General features: G+C 42.7%; 1 non-coding gene across 1 annotated transcript; it reads right to left on the bottom strand.

The window, feature by feature from the left end:
* Nucleotides 1-4189: 4189 nt before the first annotated feature.
* On the bottom strand, nucleotides 4190-4297 carry LOC130983783 (small nucleolar RNA R71). The gene has a single exon (XR_009087759.1). It is a non-coding gene; the product is annotated as a small nucleolar RNA R71 (small nucleolar RNA).
* Nucleotides 4298-26779: the final 22482 nt, after the last annotated feature.

Below are 26779 nucleotides of genomic sequence, written 5' to 3'. Positions count from 1 at the left end.
AATTGTTGTTGGATCTGCTGCTGCATCATCTTATTTTGAGCTAGAATTGAATCAACTCCCTCCAACTCCATTACTCCTCTTCTCTGTGATGGTTGGCGTTGCCTTTGATGAGCAAAGAAATATTGGTTGTTGGCCACCATATCAATGAGGTTTCGAGCTTCCTCTGTGGTCTTCATGAGTTGCAAGGATCCTCCTGCAGAGTGATCAAGAGCTTCTTGAGCTTTAAGAGTGAGTCCTTCATAGAAGTTTTGCAACTTATCCCATTCAATAAACATTTCTGGGGGACATTTCCTCAATAGAGCCTTATATCTTTCCCATGCTTCATATAAGCTCTCGGCCTCCATTTGAGTGAATGTTTGAACCTCTGTCTTCAACCTTAGGACTCTTTGAGGGGGGTAGAATTTGGCAAGGAACTTGCTCACCAGGTCATCCCAAGTGTTGATGCTTTCTTTTGGAAATGTCTCTAGCCATTGAGTTGCTTTATCTCTGAGAGAAAATGGGAAGAGTAACAACTTATAGCTATCAGGAGGTACACCATTTGTCTTCACTGTGTCACAGATTCTCAAGAAGGTAGACAAATGTTGATTTGGATCCTCCAAAGGACCTCCTCCAAATGAACAATTGTTTTGAACTAGAGTGATGAGTTGTGGCTTGAGTTCAAAATTGTTTGCATTGACATTGGGAGGAAGAATGCTACTCCCACAATGCCTAGCATTTGCAAATGTGTATGAAGCCAAGACTCTTCTCTGTTGTTGATTATTGTTGGCTCCTTCTCCTGGTTGATTGGTATCTCCTTCCATGTCTTGGAATTCCTCCTCAGATTCTTCTTCTCCAACAATGTTCTTCCCTCTTTCAGCTCTTCTTATTCTCCGAAGAGTCCTTTGATCAATTTCTGAGATAATAGGGGAAGATCTTCCTATACCTGACATACAAACACACAACAATAAACACACAGACCCAGAAAATTAACAAAACTTCAATCTATTGCTAGAATGAGGTTTTAGTTAGTTTAAGCAAAAATTCAAACAGTTAGTGTGTTAGTAAGAATTAGAATAACAAAAAAGAAAAAGTGCTTAATCTAGACCTCCACTTCACTTAATCATTGTCAATCTATTTCAATCCCCGGTAACGGCGCCAAAAACTTGATGTGTGGAAAACGATCCAACACAAAACTCACCGGCAAGTGTACCGGGTCGCATCAAGTAATAATAACTCACATGAGTGAGGTCGATCCCACAGGGATTGAAGGATTGAGCAATTTTAGTTTAGTGGGTGGTTTAGTCAAGCGAATCAAGTGTTGGTTGAGTGATTTGTGTTTAACAAGAAGTAAATGACAGTAAATGTAAAGGGGAAAGGGAAATGTGCAGTAAATTGAGAAGCAGGAAAGTAAAATTGCAGAAACTTAAAGAACAAGAAAATAAATGACTGAAACTTAAAGTGCAAGAAACTTAAATTGCAGTAACTTAAATGGCAAGAAAGATAAATGGCTTGAATATAAAAGGGAATTGAGGAATGGGATTGCAAAATCTAAACAAAGGAAAAGTAAATTGCAACAATTAAGGTAGCAGAATTTGAATTGGAAGTAATAAGTATTCAAACAGGAAGGAAATAAAATGCAGCAAGGTTCACAGAAGAACCCAAAGTAAATTTTGATCTCAGGACTCAAGAGCTTAGGTAGCAGAGCCTAAAACTCAATTTCCTTCCCAGATCTGAGTTATCAAAGCAATTGACAGAAAATTTAAAGAAGAAGCAATAGAAGAACAGAATTGAAATTGAATTATGCAGAAAACAATTTGAAAAGAGTTTGAATGGGAATTGGGACAGAATTTCCCCAATTTCATACACCCAAAACTCAGAAACACAAGAGTAGAATTGCCCAAGTAAGAATGAGGAAGGAGATCAGTCAATTCTCCCTTAATCCTCCTAGTGCTCGGCCAATTCTCTCAAGAACAATTGCAAGAGAGTCAAAGCTCCAAAGGAAGGTGAAAATAGAAATTCAAAAGCCAAGGTAAAAGTAAAAATTTAAAAGTGAGCATAAAAGTCTTTAATTACATCAAACTAACTCCTACTTATACACTTTCTATTCTTGGATTTTGGGATTTGGATGGGCTTTTGAATTGGTGAAGAAATGAATTCAAATGGATTTTTAATTTGAATTTTGGCCCAAAAAAATCACTCCCAGGAGGCTGCCCTGCCCTTGTGGAGGGCAGGGCAGAAAATTGAAGCTTGGTGCGTGGATTTGGTGCGGCCATGTGAGAGTCTGGCACGGCCTGGTGCGCCAAAATTGTGTTGATGCGCGTGGGACGCTGCCCTGCCCGCGCCAAGGGCAGGGCAGGAAGAGTTGGTGCTGCCAAGGACGAGTGTTGCGCGCGCCAGATGCTGCCAGGGAAGGATTTGGTGCGCCAGATTTGTGTGTGGTGCGCCAGGATCGTGCGCCAATCCAAATGCTGCCCTGCCCGCGCCAAGGGCAGGGCAATTTTCCTTCCTTCTCGTCCCAAGTTCGAATCACGGAGGAGGCAAACACGCTACATTTTTTCTTGGCTTCTTGGCACGGTAGTGGACCTTAGTGCCTAGCTTCCTCATGGTTCCTTGTTCGAACCTTGTAGCATGCATGGGTGACAATTTTCCTTTGAGTTTATTCCTTAGAGAGCCCGATTCTGCCCTCCACAAGGGCAGGGCAATGTTCTCTTCTTCATGGTTTCAAGGCACATTTTGTGCTCTGCCCTTGGAGTGGGCAGGGCAGAGTTGCCTCCCTTGGCTTGGTCACCTTATGTTGCCTTCCTAGAGGGCATTCTGCCCTTGTGGAGGGCAATGTTGCTTCCCCCATTTCAATGCGGCACGCTTCTCTCCTCTTTGGCCACGCTTCTTCTTCCTTAGGCTACACTTCTTAGGCCACGCTTTTCATTTTCTTTTCTTTTCTTCACCTACAATAAACCAAAACAACCACTCCAAGTATCACTAAATTCAAGAGGCTTATAAATCAATTAAAATTCAATTAAAATTAGCTTAAACCTCATGATTTAACATTAATTTCATGGTGGTTGCTTGATTTAGAGAAGTTATGCATTTTCACTCCAAATCACTTACTTAGGATGCAAGAAAGTGCATAAATGCTAACAAAACAAGTGAAATTAGCTTGAAAAATGGGTATATGATGACTTGTCATCACCTTTTCTGTTGAGAAAGGTTTAATGTTTGAATCATATCTTTTCTTGTTAGCCAAGTCATTAATTTTTAAAATCAATTTTTTTTTAAAATTGTTTTCAAATCATATCTTTTCAATCATATCTTTTTAATCACATCTTTTTCAAAGAAGTTTTCAATCATACCTTTTTAAATGCTAATTTCAAAATCTTTTTCAAAAATTACTTGATTTCTTTCCCACTCTTGGTTTTCGAAAATCAATTAAAATTTTTCAAAATGTTTTTAAAATCTTTTTAATTTAATTTTCGAAATTTCTTCCCCTCTTCTCACATCCTTCTATTTATGGAGTATCACTCCTCCTCAATGCACAATTCGAACTCTGTCTCACTAAGTTCGAATTCTTCTACCTCTTTCTTCTATTTTTCTTTTCCTCTGACACCTCAAGGAATCTCTATACTGTGACATAGAGGATTCTATATTTTTTTGTTCTCTTCTCTTTCATATGAGCAGGAGCAAAGACAAAGGCATTCTTGTTGAAGCTGACCCTGAACCTGAAAGGACCTTGAAGCGAAAGCTAAGAGAAGCTAAGGCACAACTCTGTGTAGAGGACCTAACAGAAATCTTTAAACAAGAAGAACTCATGGCAGCCGAAAACAACAACAATGCTAACAATGCAAGGAAGGTGCTGGTTGACTTTACTGCACCTACTCCCGACTTCTATGGGAGAAGCATCTCTATCCCTGCCATTGGAGCAAACAACTTTGAGCTTAAGCCTCAATTAGTTTCTCTAATGCAACAGAATTGCAAGTTCCATGGACTTCCATTGGAAAATCCTCATCAGTTCTTAGCTGAATTCTTGCAAATCTGTGACACTGTCAAGACTAATGGGATTGACCCTGAGGTCTACAGACTTATGCTATTCCCTTTTGCTGTAAGAGACAGAGCTAGGACATGGTTGGACTCACAACCTAAAGAAAGCCTGAACTCTTGGGAAAAGCTAGTCAATGCCTTCTTGGCAAAGTTCTTTCCACCTCAAAAATTGAGTAAGCTTAGAGTGGAAGTCCAAACCTTCAGACAGAAGGAAGGAGAATCCCTCTATGAAGCTTGGGAAAGATACAAACAATTGATCAGAAAATGTCCTTCTGACATGCTTTCTGAATGGAGCATCATAGGAATTTTCTATGATGGTCTGTCTGAACTATCCAAGATGTCTTTGGATAGCTCTGCTGGAGGATCTCTTCATCTGAAGAAGACGCCTACAGAGGCTCAAGAGCTAATTGAAATGGTTGCAAATAACCAATTCATGTACACTTCTGAAAGGAATCCTGTGAACAATGGGACAAGTCAGAAGAAAGGAGTTCTTGAGATTGATACTCTGAATGCCATATTGGCTCAGAACAAAATATTGACTCAGCAAGTCAATTTGATTTCTCAAAGTCTGTCTGGAATGCAAAATGCACCAGTCAGTACTAAGGATGCTTCATCTAAAGAAGAAGCTTATGATCCTGAGAACCCTTCAATGGAAGAGGTGAATTACATGGGAGAACCCTATGGAAACACCTATAATTCGTCATGGAGAAATCATCCAAATCTCTCATGGAAGGATCAACAGAGACCTCAGCAAGGTTTCAACAATAATAATGGTGGAAGAAACAGGTTTAGCAATGGCAAGCCTTTTCCATCATCTTCTCAGCAACAGACAAAGAATTCTAAGCAGAACCACTCTGACTTAGCAACCATGGTCTCTGATCTAATTAAAACCACTCAAAGTTTCATGACTGAAACAAGGTCCTCCATTAGAAACTTGGAGGCACAAGTGGGACAGCTACGTAAGAAAGTTACTGAACTCCCTCCTAGTACTCTTCCAAGCAATACAGAAGAAAATCCAAAAGGAGAGTGCAAGGCCATCAACATGGCCGAATTTGGAGAGGAGGAAGAAGCAGTGAACGCCACTGAGGGAGACCTCAATGGACGTGCACTGACCTCCAATGAGTTCCCTAATGAGGAACCATGGGAATCTGAGGCTCAAAATGAGACTATAGAGATTCCAATGAATTTACTTCTGCCATTCATGAGCTCTGATGAGTATTCTTCCTCTGAAGAGGATGAGTATGTCACTGAAGAGCAAGTTGCTAAATACCTTGGAGCAATCATGAAGCTAAATGACAAGTTATTTGGAAATGAGACTTGGGAGAACAAACCTCCTTTGCTCACCAAAGAACTGGATGACTTGTCTAGGCAGAAATTACTTCAAAAGAGACAAGATCCTGGAAAGTTCTCAATACCTTGCGCCATAGGCACCATGACCTTCAAAAAGGCCTTGTGTGACCTAGGGTCAAGTGTAAACCTCATGCCTCTCTCTGTAATGGAGAAGCTAGGGATCTCTGAGGTACAAGCTGCAAGAATCTCACTAGAGATGGCAGACAATTCAAAGAAACAAGCATATGGACTTGTAGAGAATGTTCTGGTAAAAGTTGAAGACCATTACATCCCTGCTGATTTCATAGTCCTAGAGACTGGGAAGTGCATGGATGAATCCATCATCCTTGGCAGACCCTTCCTAGCCACAGCTAAGGCTGTGATTGATGTTGATAGAGGTGAACTGATCATTCAAGTGAATGAAGAATCCTTTGTGTTTAAGGCTCAAGGATACCCCTCTGTCACCATGGAGAGGAAGCATGAAGAGCTTCTCTCAAAGCAGAGTCAAACAGAGCCCCCACAGTCAAACTCTAAGTTTGGTGTTGGGAGGCCACAACCAAACTCTAAGTTTGGTGTTGAACCCCCACAATCAAACTCTAAGTTTGGTGTTGGGAGGTTCCAACATTGCTCTAAGTATCTGTGAGGCTCTATGAGAGCCCTCTGTCAAGCTACTGACATTAAAGAAGCGCTTGTTGGGAGGCAACCCAATGTTATATCTTATCTATTTTCTTTTGTTATTTTATGTTTTCTGTAGGTTAATGATCATGAGAAGTCACAAAATCAATTGAAAAAGCAAAAACAGAATGAAAAACAGGAAGAAAAATAGAACACCCAGGAGGAAGAACCTACTGGCGTTTAAACGCCAGTAAGGCTAGCAGGTGGGCGTTTAACGCCCAGTCTGGCACCATTCTGGGCGTTTAACGCCAGAAAGGGGCACCAGACTGGCGTTAAACGCCAGAAAAGGGCAAGCACTTGGCGTTAAACGCCAGAAATGGGCACCAGCCCAGCGTTTAACGCCAGAATTGGCTCAAAACGCATTTTTGCATGCCATTTGGTGCAGGGATGACTTTTCCTTGACACCTCAGGATCTGTGGACCCCACAGGATCCCCACCAACCCCACCACCCTCTCTCTTCTTCTTCACCCATTCACCAATCACCTCAACACCTCTTCCCCAAAAACCCTTCACCTATCAAATCCCATCTTTCTCTTCACCACTCACATCCATCCTTCATAAAACCCCACCTACCTCACCATTCAAATTCAAACCACTTTCCCTCCCAAACCCACCCGTAATGGCCGAACCCTACCCCTCCCCTCACCCCTATATAAACCCATCTTCACTCCTTCATTTTCACACACCCTAACACTACTTCTTTCCTCTTTGGTCGAAACACAAAGCCATCTCCATCTCCTCCATTTTCTTCTTCTTCTACTTTCTTCTTTCTTCTTTTGCTCGAGGACGAGCAAACCTTTTAAGTTTGGTGTGGAAAAAGCGTTACTTTTCGTTTTTCCATAACCATTTATGGCATCCAAGGCCGGAGAAACCTCTAGAAAGAGGAAAGGGAAGGCAAAAGCTTCCACCTCCGAGTCATGGGAGATGGATAGATTCATCTCAAGGGTGCATCAAGACCACTTCTATGAAGTTGTGGCCTTGAAGAAGGTGATCCCCGAGGTCCCTTTCAAACTCAAAAAGAGTGAATATCCGGAGATCCGACATGAGATTCGAAGAAGAGGTTGGGAAGTTCTCACCAACCCCATTCAACAAGTCGGAATCTTAATGGTTCAAGAGTTCTATGCCAATGCATGGATCACCAAGAGCCATGATCAAAGTGTGAACCCAAACCCAAAGAATTGGCTTACAATAGTTCAGGGGAAATACTTAGATTTTAGTCCGGAAAATGTGAGGTTAGCATTCAACTTGCCCATGATGCAAGGAGATGAACATCCTTACACAAGAAGGGTCAACTTTGATCGAAGGTTGGACCAAGTCCTCACTGACATTTGTGAAGAGGGCGCCCAATGGAAGAGAGATTCAAGAGGGAAGCCGGTTCAATTAAGAAGGCATGACCTCAAGCCCGTGGCTAGAGGATGGTTGGAGTTTATCCAACGCTCAATCATTCCCACTAGCAACCGGTCCGAAGTTACTCTAGACCGAGCCATTATGATCCATAGCATCATGATTGGAGAAGAAGTAGAAGTTCATGAGGTTATAGCCCAAGAACTCTATAAGGTGGCGGACAAGTCCTCTACCTTGGCAAGGTTAGCCTTTCCTCATCTTATTTGTCACCTCTGTTATTCAGTTGGAGTGGACATAGAAGGAGACATCCTCATTGATGAGGATAAGCCCATCACTAAGAAAAGGATGGAGCAAACAAGAGACCCCTCTCATCATGAGATCCCTGAGATGCCTCAAGGGATGCACTTTCCTCCACAAGACTATTGGGAGCAACTGAACACCTCCCTAGGAGAATTGAGTTTCAACATGGGACAACTAAGGGTGGAGCACCAAGAACATTCCATCCTCCTCCATGAAATTAGAGAAGATCAAAGAATCATGAGAGAGGAGCAACAAAGACAAGGAAGAGACATTGAGGAGCTCAAGCACTCCATAAGACCTTCATGAGGAAGAACAAGCAACCATCACTGAGGTGGACCCGTTCTTTAATCTCCTTGTTCTTTATTTTCTTGTTTTTCGAATTTTTATGCTTATGTTTGTCCATGTTTGTGTCTTATGATCATTAGTGTCTTAGTGTCTATGCCTTAAAGTTATGAATGTCCTATGAATCCATCACCTTTCTTAAATGAAAACTGTTTTTAATCACAAAAGAACAAGAAGTACAGGATTTCAAATTCATCTTTAAAACTAGCTTAATTAGTTTGATGTGGTGGCAATACTTTTTGTTTTCTGAATGTATGCTTGAACAGTACATATGTCTTTTGAATTTGTGGTTCATGAATGTTGGCTCTTGAAAGAATGATGAAAAAGGAGACATGTTACTGAGGATCTGAAAAATCATAAAAATGATTTTTGAAGCAAGAAAAAGCAGTGAATACAAAAAAAAAAGAAGGAGAAAAACGAAAAAGAAAAAAAAGGGGAGAAAGAAAAAGAAAAGAAAAAGAAAGAAATAAAGTTGTGATCCAAGGCAAAAAGAGTGTGCTTAAGAACCCTGGACACCTCTAATTGGGGACTCTAGCAAAGCTGAGTCACAATCTAAAAAGGTTCACCCAATTATGTGTCTGTGGCATGTATGTATCCGGTGGTAATACTGGAAGACAGAGTGCTTTGGGCCACGGCCAAGACTCAATAAGTAGCTGTGTTCAAGAATCATCATACTTAACTAGGAGAATCAATAACACTATCTGGATTCTGAGTTCCTAAAGAAGCCAATCATTCTGAATTTCAAAGGATAAAGTGAGATGCCAAAACTGTTCGGAGGCAAAAAGCTACTAGTCCCGCTCATCTAATTTGGAGCTAAGTTTCATTGATAATTTGGAGTCTATAGTATATTCTCCTCTTTTTATCTTATTTGATTTTCAGTTGCTTGAGGACAAGCAACAATTTAATTTTGGTGTTGTGATGAGCGGATAATTTGTACGCTTTTTGGCATTGTTTTTAGTATGTTTTTAGTATATTTGGTTGAGTTTTTAGTATATTTTTATTAGTTTTTAGTTAAAATTCACTTTTCTGGACTTTACTATGAGTTTGTGTGTTTTTCTGTGATTTCAGATATTTTCTGGCTGAAATTGAGGGACCTGAGCAAAAATCTGATTCAGAGACTGAAAAGGACTGCAGATGCTGTTGGATTCTGACCTCCCTGCACTCGAAGTAGATTTTCTGGAGCTACAGAAGCCCAATTGGTGCGCTCTCAACGGCGTTGGAAAGTAGACATCCTGGGCTTTCCAGCAATATATGATAGTCCATACTTTGCCCAAGATTGGATGGCCCAAACCGGCGTTCAAAGTCACCTTCAGAATTCCCAGCGTTAAACGCCGGAACTGGCACCTAAGTGGGAGTTAAACGCCCAAACTGGCACAAAAGCTGGCGTTTAACTCCAAGAGAAGTCTCTACACGAAAATGCTTCAATGCTCAGCCCAAGCACACACCAAGTGGGCACGGAAGTGGATTTTTATGTCATTTACTCATCTTTGTAATTCTTAAGCTACTAGTTCCCTATAAATAGGACATTTTGCTATTGTATTTTTCATCTTTTGATCACTTTAGATCTCTAGATCATCTTTTGATCACTTCAGATCTCTAGATCATCTTTGGACATCTAGTTCTTAGATCACTGGGGGCTGGCCTCACGGCCATGCCTAGACCTTGTTCTTATGTATTTTCAACGGTGGAGTTTCTACACACCATAGATTAAGGTGTGGAGCTCTGCTGTACCTCGAGTATTAATGCAATTACTATTGTTCTTCTATTCAATTCCGCTTGTTCTTGTTCCAAGATATCATTTGTTCTTTAACCCGGATGAATGTGATGATCCGTGACACTCATCATCATTCTCGCCTATGAACGTGTGACTGACAACCACCTCCGTTCTACCTTAGATTGGGTGGATATCTCTTGGATTCTTTAACCGGAATCTTCGTGGTATAAGCTAGAACTAATGGCGGCATTCAAGAGAATCCGGAAGGTCTAAACCTTGTCTGTGGTATTCTGAGTAGGATTCAATGATTGAATGACTGTGACGAGCTTCAAACTCCTGAGGGCGGGGCGTTAGTGACAGACGCAAAAGAATCACTGGATTCTATTCTGGCCTGATTGAGAACCGACAGATGGATAGCCGTGCCGTGACAGGGTGCGTTGAACATTTCCACTGAGAGGATGGGAGGTAGCCACTAACAACGGTGAAACCCTTGCATACAGCTTGCCATGGAAAGGAGTAAGAAGGATTGTAAGAAGACAGTAGGAAAGCAGAGAGACGGAAGGGACAAAGCATCTTCATACGCTTATCTGAAGCTCTCACCAATGATATACATAAGTATCTCTATCCTTATCTTTATGTTTTATTCATATTTCACCTATAACCATTTGAGTCTGCCTGACTAAGATTTACAAGGTGACCATAGCTTGCTTCATGCCAACAATCTCCGTGGGATCGACCTTTACTCGCGTAAGGTTTATTACTTGGACGACCCAGTGCACTTGCTGGTTAGTTGTTCGAAGTTGTGTTTATACCATGGTATTGAGCACCAAGTCTTTGGGGCCATTACTAGGGATTATTTGAGTTGTGAAAAGTAGTGATCACAATTTCGCATACCATCCTCTATTTGGATCTTTGATTAGCTTAGGCTAGTGTGTGTGAGTATCATTCAAGTGTGAAAACCTTGGGACACTGGGAGAGTAAAATGGTAGTTTTGTATTTTTATTAGAAATATTGAGAATTGGGTACATACTCATGTATTAATTAAAATGTATAGACCTTATGTATTGATGTTCTTGTATGCAGCTTGAAAGAAAGAAAAATAAAAAAATGAGAAAAAAATAAAAGAAAAAGAAAAAAATATAATAAATGTGAAAAAGAAAAGAAAAGAAAAAAGTAGAAAAATAAAGAAAAAGAAGAAAAACAATAAAAAGGGGACAAAATGCCCCAAAGTGAAGCTCAATAAAATCAATGCATATGTGTTGTGATCAAGAAAAAAAATACATGAATATGAGAAGAAGAAGTGAAAAATGGGTAGCTAGGTTAGCTTTGAAATTGTATAGGATGTCATAGGTTAGGTGGGAAGTTTAAGCTTATCAAAAATTCAAATTTCAAGCTCACTTGACCAAATATGCATCCTTACCTTGACCCTAGCCCCATTACAACCTAAAGAAAAGACCTCATGATACTTGTATGCATGCATGAAATATATGTTGATTGTTAGAAGAAAAACAAATCTTAGAAAGCATGATTAGGGGAGAATTGAGAGAATCGACCCTACACACTTGAGCGACTAGAGTGCAAACACTTCCGGTGAGGGTTCGATGCTTAATTCCGTGATTCCCGGCTTTCATAAGCTTTCTTCTTGCAAGTCTATTTGAACTTCATTTTTTATACTTGAATTGGTAGGATTCATGAATTGTTATATGATCTTGGCCCTACTTGTGCATACATGCTCTTGGAGGATTGATTTATTTTTAACCAAGTAGGTAGAATCATTTTGCATTTAGTTGCATTCATATAGATAGATGCATTTAAGTTATTTGCATTGAATAAATGTCATACCCCTTGTTTCATTCTTGGTTTAAGCATGAGGACATGCTTGGTTTAAGTGTGGGGAGGTTGATAAACCTCATTTGTAGGGTTTATCTTGTGTTGGATTTAGAGGGTTTTGTCAACTTTTCTCCCATTTATTCACTAAAATAGCATGGTTTTGTATATTCTCCTTTAATTATGCTTAAGAGTGAAAACATGTTTTTTAGGACCTAAAATAGCTAAATTTAATTCACCTTGATTCCATTAGATGTCTTGATATGTTTGTTAAGTGATTTCAAATTTAGGAGGCAAAGATTGGATCAAGGGAATGAAGAAAAAGCATGTAGAAATGGAGAACTCATGAAGAAATGATGGAATCGCAAAAGCTGTCAAGCCAACCTCTTCGCACTTAATCGGCCATAACTTGAGCTACAAAGGTCCAAATGAGGCGGTTCTAGTTGCATTAGAAAGCTAACATCTGGGGCTTCAAAATGATATAAGATTTGCAATAGTTGCATCGCGCATATGGGTGCGATCATGCACAATACGCATACGTGTCGATAGTTGCACATGATTCACTTAATGCAACTCGTGGCCAGCGATTTTTGAAGCCTTGTGGGCCCAATCCAACTCATTTCTGATGCTATTTAAGCCAATGATTGAAGAGGAATCAACATACTTTTGATCTTTAGTTTTATTTTAGTTTTAGAAGTAGTTAGAGTTTGTTTCTAGAGAGAGAAGCTCTCACTTCTCTCTAGAATTAGGATTAGGTTTTAGATCTAGATCTACTTCTTCTTCTTCTCTCTTAATTTTCCTCTTCCATTTTTAATTGTTCTCTTGTAATTGTAGAATTCTTCTTCTCTTGTAATTCCCTTGTATTGTTAGTTGTAGTTTATGAACTTTCTTTTGTAGATCTACATTTCCTCTTCAATTCAATTGGTAAGTTCTTTGTTGTTTCATAATTGTTTGATTTCCTAATATTGATCCCTTGCCATTGTAGTTAGATCTCTCTTTAATTCTTGCAATTCATGTTGTTTACTTTTCTTGCCTTTTATGTGTTTGATGAAATGTCTCTTCTAGTTATTAGTTAGATTTTGTTCCTCTTTGCTTTGGTTGAGTAATTAGTGACTCTTGAGTTATCTAATTCCTTTGTTGATTGATAATTAGAAGTTGTTAATTGATTTGAATGCCTCTAAAGCTAGTCTTTTCTTTAGGAGTTGATTAGGACTTGAGGAATCAAATTGATTCATCCACTTGACTTTCCTCCATGGTTAGACGTTAACTAAGTGGGAGCAATGTACAATTTGTTGTCACAATTGAGGAGGATAACTAGGATAGGACTTCTAATTCTCATATCTCGCCAAGAGCTTTGTTAGTTGTTAGTTTATTTTCTTTGCCATTTATAATTCTTGTCTAAACTCTCAAAAACCCCAAAATATCTCATAACCAATAACAAGAACACTTTATTGTAATTCCTAGGGAGAACGACCCGAGGTTCAATACTTCGGTTTATAGATTTTAGGGGTTTGTTACTTGTGACAAACAAATTTTTGTATGAAAGGATTAGTGTTGGTTTAGAAACTATACTTGCAACGAGATTTCATTTGTGAAATTCTAAACCGTTAAAAATCCGTTCATCACACTTCATGACATTTTTTACACTTTCGTATTGTACCTCTGACGGCATGAGTCTCTAAACCCCATGGTTGGGGTGAGGAGCTCTGCTGTGTCTCAATGAATTAATGCAATTACTACTGTTTTCCCTTCAATTACGCTTGTCTCTATTCTCAGATATTCACTCGTACTTCAACATGATGAATATGATGATTCGTGACACTCATCATCATTCTCAATTCCATGAACGCGTGCTTGACAACCACTTCCCTTCTATCTGAGCTCAACGTAGTCATTGGGCGACAGTTTGAGTGTGTATCTCTTGGACTCTTGATTCACGAGTTGATTGCCTCTCCTGACAACAGAGCATTCAAATTCGTGAGATCAGCATCTTCGTGGTAGAGGCTAGAATCAATTGGCAGCATTCCTGAGATCCGGAAAGTCTAAACCTTGTCTGTGGTATTTCGAGTAGGATCTGGGAAGGGATGACTGTGACGAGCTTCAAACTCACGACTCTTGGGCACAGTGACAGTGTGCAAAAGGATCAACGGACCTTATTCCAACACAAGTGAGAACCGACAGATAATTAGCCCTGCGGTAAGAACTGTAGCCAGACCATTTTCACTGAGAGGATGGATGGTAGCTGGTGCACGAAATTGTGATCATCAACAATGGCGCCAAAGACTTGGAGCTCTCAAACGTGAATCACACTTTGTCACAACTTCACACAACTAACCAGCAAGTGCACTGGGTCGTCCAAGTAATACCTTACGTGAGTAAGGATCGATCCCATGGAGATTGTTGGTATGAAGCAAGCTATGATCATCTTGTAAATCTCAGTCAGGCGGATTCAAATGGTTATAATGGTTTTCGAATATAAAGATAAATAAAGATAGAGATACTTATGTAAATCATTGGTGGGAATTTCAGATAAGTGTATGGAGATGCTTTATCCCTCTTGAATCTCTGCTTTCCTACTGCTTTCATCCAATCATTCTTACTCCTTTCCATGGTAAGCTGTATGTTCAGGTTTCACCAGCGTCAATGGCTACCTCCCATCTTCTCAGTGAAAATGGTCCAAATGCTCTGTCACAGCACGGCTAATCATCTGTCGATTCTTGATCATGTCGGAATAAGATCCATTGATCCTTTTGCGTCTGTCACTACGCCCAACACTCGCGAGTTTGATACTCGTCACAGTCATTCAATCCCTAAATCATATTTGGAATACCACAGACAAGGTTTAGACTTTCCAAATTCTCAAGAATGCTGCCAATGGATTCTAGCTTATACCACGAAGTCTCTAATTAAGGAATCCAAGAGATACTCATTCAATCGAAAATAGAACGGAGGCGGTTGTCAGGCACGCGTTCATAGGTTGAGAATGGTGATGAGTGTCATAGATCATCACATTCATCAGGTTGAAGTGCAAATAAATATCTTAGTATAAGAATAAGCATGAATTGAATAGAAGAACAATAGTACTTTGCATTAATACTCAAAGAACAGTAGAGCTCCACACCTTAATCTATGGTGTGTAGAAACTCCACCGTTGAAAATATATAAGTGATGGTCCAGGCATGGCCGAATGGCCAGCCTCCAAAATGTGATCAAAGAATCAAAAGATAATCCAAAGATTAGACACTTAGTACAATAGTAAAAAAAATTCTATTTATACTAAACTAGCTACTAGGGTTTACAGAAATAAGCCTAAGTGCAGAAATCCACTTCCGGGGACCACTTTGGTGTGTGCTTGGGCTGAGCTTGAGCTTTACACGTGCAGAGACTTCTCTTGGGATTAAATGCCAAGTTGTAACGTGTTCTTGGCGTTTAACTCTGGTTTGTGACGTGTTTCTGGCGTTTTACTCTAGAATGTAGCATAGAACTGGCGTTGAACGCCAGTTTTCATCGTCTAAACTCAAATAAAGTATGGACTATTATATATTGCTAGAAAGCCCTGGATGTCTACTTTTCATGTCAATTAAGAGCTTGCCATTTGGAGTTTTGTAGCTCCAGAAAATCCATTTCGAGTGCAGGGAGGTCAGAATCCAACAGCATCAGCAATCCTTTTTCAGCCTGAATCAGATTTTTGCTCAAGTCCCTTAATTTCAGGCAGAAAATACTTGAAATCACAGAAAAACACACAAACTCATAGTAAGGTCCAGAAATGTGAATTTTGCATAAAAACTAATAAAAACATCCCTAAAAGTAGCTAGATCCTACTAAAAACTACCTAAAAACAATGCCAAAAAGCGTATAAATTATCCGCTCATCACAACACCAAACTTAAATTGTTGCTTGTCCCCAAGCAACTAAAAATCAAATAGGATAAAAAGAAGAGAATATACTATAAATCTCAAAATATCAATGAAGCTTAGATCTAATTAGATGAGCGGGACTAGTAGCTTTTTGCTTCTGAACAGTTTTGGCATCTCACTTTATCCTTTGAAGTTTAGAATGATTGGCATCTATAGGAACTCAGAGTTCAGATAGTGTTATTAATTCTCCTAGTTAAGTATGTTGATTTTTGAACACAGCTACTTTTATGAGTCTTGGTCGTGGCCCTAAGCACTTTGTTTTCCAGTATTACCACCGGATACATAAATGCCACAGACACATGACTGGGTGAACCTTTTCAGATTGTGACTCAGCTTTGCTAAAGTCCCCAGTTAGAGGTGTCCAGAGCTCTTAAGCACACTCTTTTTGCTTTGGATCACGACTTTAACCACTCAGGCTCAAGCTTTTCATTTGGACATGCATGCCACAAGCACATGGTTAGGGACAGCTTGATTTAGCCGCTTAGGTCTGGATTTATTTCCTTGGGCCCTCCTATCCATTGATGCTCAAAGCATTGGATCCTTTTTACCCTTGACTTTTGGTTTTAAGAGCTATTGGCTTTTTCTGCTTGTTTTTTCTTTTTTTATTTTTTTTTCGCAAGCTTTGTTCTTCACTACTTTTTCTTGCTTCAAGAATCAATTTTATGATTTTTCAGATCATCAATAACATTTTTCTTTTTCATCATTCTTTCAAGAGCCAACAATTTTAACATTCATAAACAACAAGATCAAAAATATGCAATGTTCAAGCATTCATTCAGAAAACAAAAAGTATTGTCACCACATCAATATAATTAAACCAATTTCAAGAATGAATTCGAAACTCATGTACTTCTTGTTCTTTTATATTAAAAACATTTTTCATTTAGGAAAGGGGAAGGATTCATGGAATTATTCATAGCCTTAAGACATAGTTACTAAATACTAATGATCATGTAGTAAAGACTCAAAACATAGACAAACATATAGTATAAAATCGAAAAATAGAGAGATAAGAACAAGGAAGTTAAGAAATGAGTCCACCTTAGTGAGGGTGGCGCCTTCTTCTTGAAGGGCCAATGGTGTCCTTGAGCTCCTATCCTTAGTTGCTCCCAATAATTGTGTGGAGGAAAATGTATCCCCTGAGGTATCTCAGGGATTTCTTGATGAGGGAATTCCTCATGCTCTTGTTGAGGTCCATGAGTGGGCTCTCTTGATGTGCAGTCAAATGCTCTACTACTGAGCTATGGACCCTTGAGATGAATCTCTCCATCTCCCATGACTCGGAGGTGGAAGCTTTTATCTTCCCTTTCCTCTTTCTAGAGGTTTCTCCGGCCTTAGGTGCCATCAATGGTTATGGAAAAATAATAAAGCTATGCTTTTACCACACCAAACTTAGAATGTTGCTCGCCCTCGAGCAAAAGAAGAAAGAATAGAAGAAGAAGAAGAAGATATGGAGAAGAGGGAGAGAGGTGTAGGTTTCGGCCAAGGGGGAGAAGAGATAGTAGTGTTGTGTGAGAATGAAGAAGGATGGAGGGTGTTCCGAGGGTTACCTGAAACGCGCAGCTCGGTCGTCTTAGGGAGGCCCGAGATGGGGGGATTGATGACCCGAGCTTGGTATGCCGAGTGGTTGGTGGTGGTACCTGCAATGACACTCCGATGCTTAAGTTAGCATGGGTCCAAGCAGATATTGAGTAGAATTAGAGTGTGTGTTATACCTGGGTGCTCCAGTGTATTTATAGTAGTTGGCCGTGATCTTCCCTGGATAAGATATTCTTATCTTATCTTATCCTTTTGGGAGTTTTATCTTTATCTTTGTGGAACCGCCTTTCCTAGGCCTTTTCGGCCTTTAGGTCTTGGGCTTCGTTCCTTTTGGGCTTCTTTAGCTTTATTGTCCGAGGTCCGACCTCAGGCATGGGCCTGGGGATGAGGTCGGACCTTCTATGAACTTTGCCGAGTTTGGGGAGCTCGGTCAGGGTATGAACAGTGCCCCTGCCCGAGTTCGTCCTTGAGAGGTCGAGCTCGGGCATAGTAGTTCTTTTCAAAATTCAAAAATGGCCGTTTCTGCATTTATTGCATTTTACCGTTTCTCCTCGATTTCCGTTCGGGCTTTGTGAAGGCATTATTTACTTGCCCCTTTCCTCCTTTTCTTCGTTTATTCTGTTCCTTTCTGTTTTTTCTAAGTTTTCGCCATCTTCTTCTTCGAGCACCGCTCCTTCTTTCACTTTGTTCTTCTTCCTCAAATCTTTCTGTGCGTTTTTCCAGGGTTTCCTCTGCGCCGCCGTTTCGTTCCCCTTGCTGTCGGAGCTCGCCGTTTTCTTTCTTTCTAGGTTTGTTCGTCTCTTTTCTTTTGTACTCATATGCTTCTGTTCTTTTGTGTGGCTCTTTGTCTGTTTCTTTTTCTCTATGCCTGGGTTGCCCCGAAAAGAGGCGCCGCCATTGCTCTGTTTGCTTGTATATGGGGGGGGCTCTTTTCTCTGGTATTTTGTTGCTGCATTTTCTTCTATAAAGATCTTTGTTTCTTGTTTTTGCTGAATGGGTTTTCGCTATCTGCTTTTATGTGATTGTTGCTTGCTGTTGTATTCTTCTTTGTAGGCAAGAATTTTATGTCTCGAAAGGTTTTTCAAGCAATGTCGACCAAGATTCCAAGTGGTCTTGGATGGGTAGATCCTGGTCCTCTAAGAGTCCCTTCTGTTGTAGATTCTGAGTATTTAGCTAGGTTCCGTAGGGAGTGTAGCATTTGTGAGAATAGAGAGTCTGAGCGGGATTATGAGCTAGTAGCCCCGGAGTCCGAGGAGAGAGTGTGCTTCCCGCCTTTAGAAAGTTCCGAGAAGCTTTTCTTTTATGCTTACGATTGTTTTTTCTCTAAGCTGGGTGTCCGACTTCCCTTTACTGACCTGGAATCCGAGGTGCTGTGGTCTTGTAATCTTGCCCCTACGCAACTCCATCCCAATTCTTGGGCGTTTTTAAAGCTGTTCCAACTTTTGTGTCAGTTTTTGGGCGTCTCCCCCTCTGTTTCTCTTTTTTCCTATCTGTTTGTGTTGACGAAACCGGGGTCAGGTGGAGGGAAGGTGTCTTGGGTCTCTTTTAGGGCTAACCAGGGAAAGAAGTTTTGTACTTTGTACGATGAGTCCTTTCATGATTTTAAGAACTATTATTTCAAGGTCCGGGCTGCTGGGGACGTCCGACCTTTCTTTCTAGATGAGAGTGGGGAGCCTTCTTTTCCTCTTTGTTGGCAAGAGAATGTAGTGTCGGTTAAGTATACCTTTGAGAGTCTAGATGAGGCGGAGCAGGCTTTTGTGGGTGTGTTGAGCAGTTTATGGGGTCGGGCACCTCACTTGGACACGAAGAAAATATTGGGAGATCCAAGCCTTCTCCGTTCTGAGTTAGGTAGTTCCCGACCTCTCCGAGCTTCATCCTTTTAGTATTTTGCCTATTTTGGTGGAATTCCTGTTTGTGATAATCCCTTTCTTTTTGTTTCTGCAGAGATGTCTTCTCAGGCGGATTCCATGAAGTTTCTTCGTCGGTCGAAGAAGTCTGCGGCTGCTCGGAATATCGAGGCTGAGGCTTCTGCCCGATCTTCTCCGCAGAAGGCTACTGTGGGTGTTCAGACTCGGTCGAAGACCATTCCGACTCCTCAGTTCCGAGCTATAACTCAAGATCCTCCGACCTCTGGGCCCGGTCACCTTTCCCCGCCTTCGACCTCGGGTCCTCCCCCCAAGAAACAGAAGACCTCTCAGGAGCTTGCGGGTTTTAGTGACAAGGATTTTGATGCCCTTGGTTGGATTGAACAGCATATTCTTCCTCAGACTTTTATTTCTACTGATGATGTGTCTATGGAGCATCATTTTCAGTATATGGCGCGGAGCTGTGTCCGGATGGCCAGTCTTCATGCCGCTATTGCCCAGGAGTTCAAGAAATCCCCCATTGGTGCGACCAGCTCCCGACTTGAGAAGGCTCAGTCTGATCTTGATAAGATTAGTCAACTGAAGGCTGCCAGGATTACTGAGCTGGAGATCTCTTTGGAGGAAGAGAAAACTAGGGCTACCGCGGCTGTGGCGGCGGCGAAGACATCTGAGGAGATGGCGAAGGTGGCGACGGAGAACTATACCAAGCTGTATGCCGAGCTTGTGGAGACGAAGGAGAAGTTGCAATCGGCTCGGGATGATTTTTACGAGCTGGAAGATAATGTGGCCAAGGGTATGGATGCTATGTTTGTGAATTTGAGGGATCAGATCCGGGTTCTTGCTCCCGACCTGGATCTGAGCTTATTCAGTACGGATAACATTGTTGTGGAGGGAAAGATTGTTCCTGCCCCTGCCGAGGATGAGGTTCCGGTGTCTGACCCCAAGGCTCCGGTGTCCGACCTCAAGGTTCCGGTTGCGGATCCGACTTCAACTTTGGCCGGGGATGGTTCTGGCGTGGAGGTTTTAAACCGGGATGACGGTGTCGTTGATGCAGTCCCAGTTTCCATTTTTCCTCCGCAGCCTTCTGTTGATGTAGAGACCGGAAAGGTCCTTGATCCTCTGTGATCTTTTGTTTTTGGCCTTTTACCCGGCCTGTGGGTTCTTTTTGCTTTTTGGATGTTTTTCGTGAACGCTTTGGACACCTTTCTGCTATTTAGCTACTTGTAGTAACTTTTTTAGCTTATTATGCGGTGTTTTTGCGCTTTTGACTTTTTGTTCCGCTTTTTATGCTTTGTAGTTGTTTTTTGGATAGCAACTTTTTAGCTAGCATTTTGCAACCTTTGTTTTAGCCTTGTTCGCGTTTTTGGCTTTTGTTTCCGCTTTTATGCTTTTTAGTTGCTTTTTGGATAACAACTTTTTAGCTAGCGTTTTGAAACCTTTGTTTTAGCCTTGTTCGCGTTTTGGCTTTTGTTTCCGCTTTTATGCTTTTTAGTTGCTTTTTGGATAACAACTTTTTAGCTTAGCGTTTTGAAACTTTTGTTTTGAGGCTTCTTCCTTGGATCCGGGCTTTTCTTCGGACCTCGGGCCTTTGAGTACCTCCTTTTGTTAGGTCCGACCTTTTCGTTGGTCGGCCCTTTAAGTTATTTTTGTAATCTCTTTTTATTTGGCTTTTTTTTTTGAGCCTTTTCAGAGTTACTTTATAACTTCTCACATTAATTTGAACCTCGTCGCTTTTATCTTTGCCGACCTTGTATGGTCTCTTGACAAATGATTTTTTGCGTTTTGTCGAGCATAAATTAATGCGCCTTGGTGGGGTACTTTCTAGGATTTGTTTCGTCATGAGGAAGGAGAAAAGAAAATAGAAAAATTCGATTAGTATTAAAAAGAAAGAATATTTACAAAGTGTTTACCCTTGACTAGGTCGGGTGTTTTATTTTAACCGGGTGTCTCATTAAAAAACCCTTGTAGGGAAAAAGAGTACACCTCGGGTTAAATTTTTCTAGCTGTAGTACCGTCTTAGATTACAGGCGTGCCAGGCCCTGGGCAGCTCGTTGCCTTCTAGGTCGGATACTTTGTAATAGCCTGTTCCTAAGACTTCTGTTACCTTGTAGGGCCCTTTCCAATTTGCGGCTAGCTTTCCTTCTCCCGACTTTTGTGTTCCGATGTCATTTCGGATTAGAATTAGGTCGTGGATGGAGAAGCTTCGCTTTATAACTTTCTGATTGTATCTGAGGGCCGTTCGCCGTTTTAAGGCTTCTTCTCGAATCCGGGCTCTTTCTCGGACCTCGGGGAGGAGGTCGAGTTCTTCCCTTTGTGCCTGCGGGTTATCTTTTTCATTGTAGAAGATGATTCTGGGTGACCCTTCATCTATTTCGATAGGAATCATTGCCTCCATCCCATAAGCTAGTCGGAACGGTGATTCTCCCGTTGTAGAGTGTGGGGTTGTCCGATATGCCCATAGTACCTGGGGGAGCTCCTCGGCCCACACCCCTTTGGTCTCTTGGAGTCTTCGTTTTAACCCGGCCAAGATGACTTTATTTGCAGCCTCTGCTTGCCCATTGGCTTGTGGGTGCTCCACTGATGTGAATTGCTGTTTGATTTTTAGTTCGGCCACCAATTTCTGAAAACTTGTGTCCGTGAATTGTGTTCCATTGTCTGTTGTGATGGAGTAGGGGACTCCGAACCTTGTGACAATGTTTTTGTATAGGAATTTGCGGCTTTTCTGAGCCGTAATGGTGGCTAAGGGTTCAGCTTCGATCCACTTTGTGAAGTAGTCGACCCCTACTATGAGGTATTTGACTTGCCCCGGTCCTTGTGGGAACGGGCCGAGTAAATCGAGTCCCCATTTTGCGAAGGGCCATGGCGCAGTGATGCTGATAAGGTCTTCGGGTGGTGCCTTGTGAAAATTGGCGTGTTTTTGGCAGGGGGGGCATATTTTCACAAACTCTGTTGCGTCTCTTTGCAAGGTCGGCCAGTAGAACCCGGCCCTGACTACTTTTTTGGATAGTGCCCGAGCTCCGAGATGGTTCCCGCACATGCCTTCGTGGACTTCTTCGAGGACGCCTTTTGTTTCTGAGGTCGGAACGCACCTAAGGAGGGGATTTGAGAATCCTCTTCTGTATAATATGTCGTGAATTAGTGTATAATTCTGGGCGTCCTTTGTAAGCCTTTTAGCTTCTTTTCTTTCGGCGGGGAGAGTTCCTGACCTCAGGTAGTTGAGTATGGGGGTCATCCATCCTTGCTGTTGGTTGGATGTATTTAGTATTTCTTCCTCTCTTGGCACGGAGGGAGATTGTAAGGTTTCCTGGAGAAGACTTCTGTTGTTGCCTCCGGGCTTGGTGCTAGCAAGCTTTGAGAGGGCATCTGCCTGGGCATTTTGTTCCCGAGGTATGTGCTGGATTTGTATTTCTGGGAAGTGGCGTAATTGTGCCTGTGTTTGGTCCAGGTATTTTTTCATAGTTGGGTCTTTGGCCTGGTAACTTCCATTTACTTGTGATGTGATGACCTGGGAGTCGCTGAAGATCGCGATTCTCTGGGCTCCGACCTCTTTGGCTAGCTTTAGACCAGCTAGTAGGGCCTCGTATTCAGCTTGGTTGTTTGAAGCCTGGAACTCGAATTTTAGGGATAGTTCTATCCGCGTTCCTTGGTCGCTTTCGAGTATGACCCCGGCTCCGCTTCCCGTTTTGTTTGAGGACCCGTCGACATATAGGTTCCATGAGAGTGGGGTTCCAGGGGTCTCAGTGTATTCTGCGATGAAGTCGGCTAGATATTGAGATTTTATGGCAGTCCGGGCTTCATAGTGGAGGTCGAACTCGGATAGTTCCACCGCCCATTGTAGTATTCGTCCTGCCAGGTCTGTTTTTTGCAGGATGTGTCTCATGGGTTGGTCTGTCCGGACTTTGATGGTGTGGGCTTGAAAGTAGGGACGGAGCCTCCGGGCTGTGAGCACTAGGGCGTAGGCGAATCTTTCTATCTTTTGATAGTTTAATTCGGCCCCTTGTAGTGCCTTGCTTACGAAGTATATGGGGTGTTGTCCTTGATCATTTTCTCGTATTAGCGCTGAAGCGACTGCCCGATGTCCGACCGAGAGGTATAGTACGAGCTCTTCCCCTTTTAAAGGTCGGGTTAGGATTGGTGGCCGCCCGAGGAATTCCTTGAATTCTTGAAAGGCTTTTTCGCACTCCGGGTCCACGAGAAGGGTTTCCCTTTCTTTAGGAGTGAGTAGAGAGGTAGTGATTTTATCGCTGATCCTGCCAAGAATCTTGATAGGGCGGCCAGTCTTCCATTCAGTTGTTGTACTTCTTTGACACATGTCGGGCTCTTCATATTGAGTATTGCTTGGCATTTGTCCGGGTTTGCTTCGATGCCCCTTTGAGTCAGCATGAAGCCTAAGAACTTTCTGGCTTCTGCGGCGAAGGTGCACTTCGTCGGGTTAAGTCTCATGTTGTGTTTTCTGAGGGTGCCGAAGACACTGGCGAGGTCGGTCAGCAAGTTTCTGTCTTCCTGTGTCTTTACCAGCATGTCGTCGACGTACACCTCCAGTTGTAGTCCGATGTGCTCTGAGAACACTTTGTTCATTAGCCTCTGGTAGGTTGCCCCTGCGTTCTTCAGCCCGAAGGGCATTACTACGTAGCAGTAGTTTGCCCTTGGGGTTATGAACGAGGTCTTTTCTTGGTCAGGTCCGTACATCGGGATTTGGTTGTATCCTGAGTATGCGTCCATGAAGGAGAGATATCTATAGCCTGAGGCTGCATCTACTAAGGCGTCGATGTTTGGTAGTGGATATGGATCTTTGGGGCAGGCTTTGTTGAGATCCGTGTAGTCGACGCACATTCTCCATTTTCCATTGGGCTTTTTTACCAGGACCACGTTTGCGAGCCATAGGGGTATTTTACTTCCCTAATGAACCCTGCATCTAGTAGTGCTTGTACTTGTTCCTCTATTGCTTGCATGCGTTCGGGCCCGAGCTTTCTGCGTCTTTGTTGGACAGGTCGGGATCCCGGGTACACTGATAGCTTATGGCACAACAGGTCGGGGCTTATGCCTGGCATGTCGGAGGCTCTCCAGGCGAAGAGGTCGGAATTCTCCCTTAAGAGGGTTATGAGTTCCTCTTTTAAGCCCGCTTCGAGGTTTGCCCCTATGTTTGTCGTTTTTTTCAGGTGTGCTCCCAATCTGGACTTTTTCGATTTCTCCCTCTGGTTGTGGTCGAAGATCTTCTCGGGCTTGGACTCGTCCGAGTTCTATCGTGTTGATCTCTTTCCCTTTTAGGCTTAGGCTTTCGTTGTAGCATCGTCGTGCTAGTTTTTGGTCGCCCTTTAGGGTAGCGATTCCTTTTGTGGTGGGGAACTTCATACAGAGGTGTGGGGTCGAGACTATAGCTGCCAGTCTGTTTAAGGTTGGTCGCCCAATGAGGGCATTGTATGCTGAAGTGACGTCGACTATAATGTAGTCGATGCTTAATGTTTTAGATTGCTCGCCTTTTCCAAAGGTAGTGTGTAGCGAGACGTATCCTAAGGGATGGATTGGGGTGTCCCCTAGCCCAAATAGGTCGGTGGGATAGGCTTTTAGCTCTTTTTCTTCAAGTCCGAGTTTGTCGAAAGCCGCTTTGAACAGGATATCTGCTGAGCTTCCCTGGTCAATCAGGGTTCGATGTAAGTTGGCGTTTGCTAAAATAATGGTGATTACCATTGGATCGTCGTGCCCGGGTATTATCCCTTGAGCATCTTCTCGGGTAAATGAGATAATAGGTAGCTCGGGCAGGGGACTGTCTTCTCGGATGTGGTAGACTTCTTTGAGGTGCCTTTTTCGCGAGGATCTGGATGTTCCTCCGCCTGCGAAACCTCCGTTTATCATGTGTACGTGTCTTTCAGGGGTTCGTGGGGTTCGTTCTGCCCGATCTTCGTTATCTCCCCTCCTTCTCTTCTTGGTCTCTTCTCCTTTCTCTGCTATGTATCTGTCGAGTTTTCCTTCTCTGGCTAGTTTTTCTATAACATTTTTTAGGTCGTGGCAGTCGTTAGTAGAATGGCCATAAAGTTTGTGGTATTCACAGTACTCGGACCGATCTCTCCCCGCTCCCTTGTGTTTTAGAGGTCGGGGTGGTGGGATCTTTTCGGTGTGGCATACTTCTCTGTAGACGTCTACTAGGGAGACTCGGAGGGGGGTGTAGCTGTGGTACTTCCGCGGCTCGTCCGAGTTGGGTTCTTCTTTCTTCTTCTGTTCCCGATCTCGATCTCGGAGCGGGTAGGTTGATTCTTTTCTAGAAGAGTCTCTCAGCTGGGAGGTTTCCTCCATGTTGATGTATTTTTCTGCCCGCTCCTGCACCTCGTATAGAGAGGTCGGGTATCGTTTGGATAGGGATTGGCTAAACGGTCCCTCTTTTAGGCCGTTTGCCAGTCCCATGATGGCTGCTTCAGTGGGCAAGTGTTGTATGTCCAGGCAGGCTTTGTTGAATCGCTCCATGTATTCTCGGAGAGTTTCTTGGTTACCTTGCTTGATCCCGAGTAGACTGGGGGCGTGTTTTGTCTTGTCCTTTTGAATAGAGAACCTTGTTAGGAATTTTTTGGTTAGGTCCTCGAAGCTGGAGATTGATCCTGGTGGCAGGTTGTCGAACCACTTCATGGCCGACTTGGTGAGGGTGGTGGGGAAGGCTTTGCACCGAATCGCGTCGGAGGCGTCGACTAGGTACATTCTGCTTCTGAAGTTGCTGAGGTGGTGACTTGGATCGGTGGTGCCGTCGTAGAGGTCCATATCGGGCGGTTTGAAGTTTCGCGGTACCTTCTCCTTCATGATCTCTCGTGTGAAGGGATCATGATTGCCTTCGGGGGTGGTGCCGCGTTCCGTCCGGTCCTTCAGGTTGGCCTCTATTTTCCGTAGTTTTTCTTCTAATTCTCTGCGCTTGCGAGCTTCCCTCCTCAGATCTTGTTCAGTTTCTTTCTGCTTTTTTACGCCCTCTTCGAGTTGTTTCAGCCGGTTTTGCTGTGTCCGAACTGCTTCTAGAATTTCCGAGCTTTCGGGATTTTGGGGATCTTGGTTTGGGAGTGATGTCTTTGGGCGATTCTGTTTGTTTCCTCCTGGAGTGCGTGGTGATAGAGGGCTGTCCGGTCGTTCTCCGGTGTCAACTTCCTCCTCTTGTTCTGATGTAGCGTGGTTATTGTTGGGAGGGTCGTCCGCCATGGTAAAGGGATGACTTCCAGGTCCCCGGCAACGGCGCCAATGTTCCGAGGGTTACCTGAAACACGCAGCTCGGTCGTCTTAGGGAGGCCCGAGATGAGGGGATTGATGACCCGAGCTTGGTATGCCGAGTGGTTGGTGGTGGTACCTGCAATGACACTCCGATGCTTAAGTTAGCATGGGTCCAAGCAGATATTGAGTAGAATTAGAGTGTGTGTTATACCTGGGTGCTCCAGTGTATTTATAGTAGTTGGCCGTGATCTTCCCTGGATAAGATATTCTTATCTTATCTTATCCTTTTGGGAGTTTTATCTTTATCTTTGTGGAACCGCCTTTCCTAGGCCTTTTCGGCCTTTAGGTCTTGGGCTTCGTTCCTTTTGGGCTTCTTTAGCTTTATTGTCCGAGGTCCGACCTCAGGCATGGGCCTGGGGATGAGGTCGGACCTTCTATGAACTTTGCCGAGTTTGGGGAGCTCGGTCAGGGTATGAACAGAGGGGATTATATAGTGGAGGGAGAGGGTATGGGTTCGGTCATTTAGGGTGGGTTTGGGTGGAAAAGAGATTTTGAATTTGAAGGTAGGTGGAGATCCTGTGGGGTCCACAGATCCTGAGGTGATCCTGTGGGGTTCACAGATCTTGAGGTGTCAATGATTTCTCATCCCTGCACCTTTTAGGAGTGTAAAACGCCCTCTGTATGCAATCCTGGCATTTAACGCCAGACTGATGCTTGTTTCTGGTGTTAAA

Source organism: Arachis stenosperma, chromosome 5 (genome assembly GCF_014773155.1).
Source record: "Arachis stenosperma cultivar V10309 chromosome 5, arast.V10309.gnm1.PFL2, whole genome shotgun sequence".
In the NCBI taxonomy this organism is placed as follows: Eukaryota; Viridiplantae; Streptophyta; class Magnoliopsida; order Fabales; family Fabaceae; genus Arachis; species Arachis stenosperma.
Note: the sequence above shows the minus strand (reverse complement) of the source record. Positions and strands in the feature narration are given on the sequence as shown.